Below are 4901 nucleotides of genomic sequence, written 5' to 3'. Positions count from 1 at the left end.
ACCCCTCTTGAAGCAGCCAACGTCCGACCTTCACAGCGGTGGTGTCCGGTGAGAAATGGAACCTTAACCGATTTAGCTCTTCTCTCGAATGTCTACAGGATCAGAAAGAACCCGATCCCTGAATATTCGCAGAAGGCTAAAAGGAGAATAGAATCCAGCAAACACAGATGGAATTTCCCCTTTTTTTTCTCTTCCTTTCATTCATTTTAATTTTTTGTAGGGTTTTTTTTCATCCCACCTTTATTTTTTATCTTTTTATGAATAACTCAGGGTGGTGAATATACCTCCTCCTCTTCTTCTTCCTCCTATTCCTCTTTTTCCTCCTCCTCCTCTTCTTCTTCCTCCCCTTCTTCCTCCTCTTCCTTTTCCCCCTCCTCTTCTACTTACTCTGTCTCTTCCTCTTCCTCCTCTTCCTCCTCTTCCTCCTCCACCTCCTCTTCCTCCTCTTCTTCCTCCACTTCTTCCTCTTTCTCCTCCTCCTCTTCTTCCTCCTCCTCTTCTTCCACTTCCGCTTCCTCCTCCTCCTCCTCTTCTACTTCTTCTGTCTCTTCCTCTTATTCCTCTTCCTCCTCTTCCTCCTCTTCTTCTTCCTCTGCCTCCTCTTCCACTTCTTCTTTCTCCTCCTCTTCTTCCTCCTCCTCCTCTTCCTCTTCTTCCTCCTCCCCTTCTTCTTCCTCTTCCTCTTCCTCCTCCTCTACTTCTTCTGTCTCCTCTTCTTTTTCCTCTTCCTCCTCTTCTTCCTCCTCCTTCTCCCCCTCCTCTTCCACTTCTTCTTCTTCCTCCTCCATTCATCCTGCTCTTCCTCTTCCTCCTCCTCCCCTTCTTCCTCCTTCTCTTCCTCCTCCCCTTCTTCCTCCTCCTTCCACTTCTTCTTCCTTCTCCTGCCCCATTCCTCCTCCTCCCATCCTCCTCCTCCATTCCTCCTCCTCCCCCCCTTCTTGTTGTAGAGGAAGAGGTCACCAAAGGTCACTTTGATCTGTGAACTTTAGGCCCTTTGGACAAAGGAGGCAATGAGTGGGCTAGCCCTAAAAAAGAGAGTTCATTGCTCGCTATCCTCTTTTTGAAGGGTCAAGCCAAGTGCTTCATTCCAATTTTAGAAATGGGAGGGGGGCCCAGGGAGGTCCCAGGAGGGAGGGAGGGTGGAAAAAAAGGCCTCTGCTTTCTACTTAAAAAGACACCCCGCCTAAGGCAAGGAGCATGGCAAACCCTCTTAAGGTCTGACGGATACATCTGAAAATGGTTTATTAGATGCTCTCCGCTTCAGAACCGGTGGCTCAGTTTTTAACCCTCCGCTGGACGCCCAATTGGAAAAAGGCCAGGGCAAAATTTCGGACAGGAGGTCTTTGGCGCAGTTTCTAATGGAGCATCCACAAACCTTGGGTGTTAGACCAACAGGGGTGCTCCAAAAACCAACAGTTCCCCCCCTCAAGGAAACTTGATCCAAAGTTATGATGTCAACTCTTCAGACCTTGGTCCAACTGCACCAAAGATGAAGGACTGAGAAGCTACAAGCTTGGGTATATTGGGCTGCCCACATTCACGGCAGGGTTAGTTTGTTTGCCAACAGTCTACATTGGAGGGGGTCCAACCGTGACAACTTTAAGACCTGAGGAAGAGGAAAAAGAGGAGCAGGGGAAAGAAAAGGAGGAGGAGGAAGAAGAGAAGGAGAAAGAGGAGGAGGAAGAAGAGGAAGAAGAGGAGGTGGAAGAAAGAGGAGGAGGGGGCAGGAGGAGGGAAGGAGGAAGATTAGGAAGAGGAAGAAGAGGAGGAGGAGGAAGAGGAAGGAGAAGAGGAAGAGGAGGGGAGGAGGAGGAATGGAGAAGGAAGAAGTGGAAGAAGAGGAGGAGGAAGAGGAGGAGGAGGGGAGGAGGAGGAATGGAGGAGGAAGAAAGAGGAGGAGAAGGAGGAAGAGGAAGAAGAAGGAGGAAGAAGAAGAAGAAGAGGAGGAGGAGGGGAGGAGGAGGAGGAGGGGAGGAGGAGGAATGGAGAAGGAAGAAGAAGTGGAAGGAAGAGGAGGGGAGGAGAAGGAATGGAGGAGGAAGAAGGAGGAAGAGGAGGAGGAGGAAGAAGAGGAGGAGGAAGAAGAAGAGGAAGGAGAAGAGTAAGAGGAGGAGGGGAGGAGGGGGAATGGAGAAGGAAGAAGAAGTGGAAGAAGAGGAGAAGGAGGAGGGGAGGAGGAGGAATGGAAGAGGAAGAAGGTAGAAGAAGAGGAGGAGGAGGAAGAAGAAGAGGAGGAGGAGGGGGGAGGAATGGAGGAGGAAGAAGAAATAGAAGAAGTGGAGGAGTAAGAGGAGGAGGAGGAGGAAGAAGAGGAGGAGGAGATGATGGTGGGCAGTCCAAAGTAGGAAGTCCTCTCCTGCCTCCTTTCAATCTCTCCTCCATCTTCGTAGGCTGACATAACTCAGATCCTTTAAGTGTTTCCTACAAAGATATAATCCAGGGTTTTCCCCTTCCGTATGTGTGTGTGGATATATATACGAATATATATATATGCTGGTTTTGTTGTATTCGGGTCTTTTCCCGTGTAGGATTGAGATTGTCTTTGCAACGTTTCGGCAAGATCTCACCTGCCATCTTCGGGCTTGGGCTTAAAATGGGAACGGAGCTGCTGTCTTTCGTAAGCGCCAGATATCTAAACTTAGGTTCGGGTCAGGTGACCAAATTGGTTTGCGACCAAAGTTATGGAGCGAATGGGGGAGAAACTCTTTGCCACCATTGATGATTTCTACTTTGTTGGAAGACAAGAACCTTGATGGTACTCCAAGCGTTCACCGTCCCTGGGTCAACCTTCCACCACCTTGTTCCAACCGATCTATTTTTTATTATTTTGTTAAACAAACAATGTTGACTAGCTTTTTCAACCGTATTAGCATTGGTTTTATTTTCTTTGTGAAACGGCTGTGGGAGCCACGCGGGGTTGGGAAAGCGAGTTTTAGGTCAGCCATTCCTCCACTCCATTGAGCACCAGATTTCTTTTTTTTAAAAAAATTCTTGTTTATTTTTAAACAAACATAAAACGAACAGACATAGACACACACAATACATAAAAACCATCCTCCAGTTACATACAGTATGTCGATGGGTTACAAAGCTTTGGGCTTCCTCACAACAGTCCCCGCTTATAATTTACACAGATTCTCGTATCATCAATCCAGTATATCCAACTGTTATTACATCCTTTTATATAAAACATTCTAAATTTATAGTTAAGTCTTTATTATGGCATTTCATTACATCCTCCTAAAATCATCCAATAATATTACATCTTTATAGCATATTCTATATAAACATTGTTTATATTTAATAACAAGGCTTTTAAGCATCCTCTCCATAGTCCTCACTTACAATTTGTATAAAGTTTCATATTATCAATCTGTTGTATTTGTGCTCCTACTCTACTCTACTCTACTCCCTATTCTATTCTATTGTATTCTATTCTGTTCTTTTCTTTTCTGTTCCGTTCCATTTCATTCCCTCTTTCTCCTATTCTACTTTACTGTATTCTACTCTACTCTACTCTACTCTACTCCCTATTCTATACTATTGTATTCTATTCTATTCTGTTCTTTTCTTTTCTGTTCCGTTCCGTTCCATTTCATTCCCTCTTTCTCCTATTCTACTTTACTGTATTCTACTCTACTCTACTCTACTCTACTCTACTCTACTCCCTATTCTATACTATTTTGTTCTGTTCCATTCCGTTCCATTCCATTCCATTCCCTCTTTCTCCTATTCTACTCTACTCTACTCCCTATTCTATTCTGTTCTGTTCTGTTCTTTTCTGTTCTGTTCCGTTCTGTTCCATTCTGTTCCATTCCATTCCCTTTCTCCTATTCTACTCTACTCTACTCTACTCCCTATTCTATTCTATTCTGTTCTGTTTTTTTCTGTTCTGTTCTGTTCCGTTCTGTTCCGTTCTGTTCCGTTCTGTTCCATTCCATTCCCTCTTTCTCCTATTCTACTCTACTCCCTATTCTATTCTATTATATTGTATTCTGTTCTGTTCTTTTCTGTTCTGTTCTGTTCTGTTCCATTCTGTTCCGTTCCATTCCTTTCCCTCTTTCTCCTACTCTACTCTACTCTACTTTATTCCCTATTCTGTTCTATTCTATTTTATCTATTCTATTCTTATTTTCAAAAAAAGCGAAGTTTTTATTGCCAACAAGTTGTCCTAGGGGGAATTTCCGGGGTTCTCAGCCCTGGACTCCTGGGGCAAGGGCCCTTGAGGGGCAAATGCTGAATCTGCACAAAATTCTCTAAAACCTTCCATTATTTTAATCTCTGGCTGAGCATCCTCTCTCTCTCTCTCTCTCTTTCTCTTTCTCTCTCTCTCTCTTCTCAGTGTGTTGTTGAACAAACACACAGCGGGAAGGCCTCAATTCCCGTCTTTCAAACTCTGCGTTTAGGCAGGAGAACCTTGAAAGAAAAGCATTTATATATTTATGTATTCTCGCTTATTCTTTCCCCTCTCAAAAGACTCCGTGAATTCTAACCACCTTCACAGTTTTTAGGGAAAAAAACAGAGAGACAGAGAGAGAGAGAGAGAAAGAGAGGGAGGCATTTAAAATATCTACCTGAATTAAATCATATACATTTCCCATCACCAAAATCGCCCCCACTTTTTCAGCTGAAGAAATGCCAAACCTTACCCTTACCTACTCAGGTAAATCTCCCCGAATAGGAAGGAGAGGATGAAGTTTATCCACCTGGTTCTTTACAACTTTTAATAAATTTATTTTGGAACGAAATCGCAAGGGTCACTGTTTTGGCGAGACAGAAATGTCTAAATAGATCTTTAACTTCAACATATAGGATAGGATAGGTTAGAGAATAGAATAGGAAGAGAATAGGAATGGAAGGGAAGGGAAGGGAATGGAATAGGAATTGAATAGAATAGGAAT

Source organism: Natrix helvetica, assembly GCF_964273705.1.
Source record: "Natrix helvetica genome assembly, chromosome: 5".
Taxonomy (NCBI): domain Eukaryota; kingdom Metazoa; phylum Chordata; class Lepidosauria; order Squamata; family Natricidae; genus Natrix; species Natrix helvetica.
Note: the sequence above shows the minus strand (reverse complement) of the source record.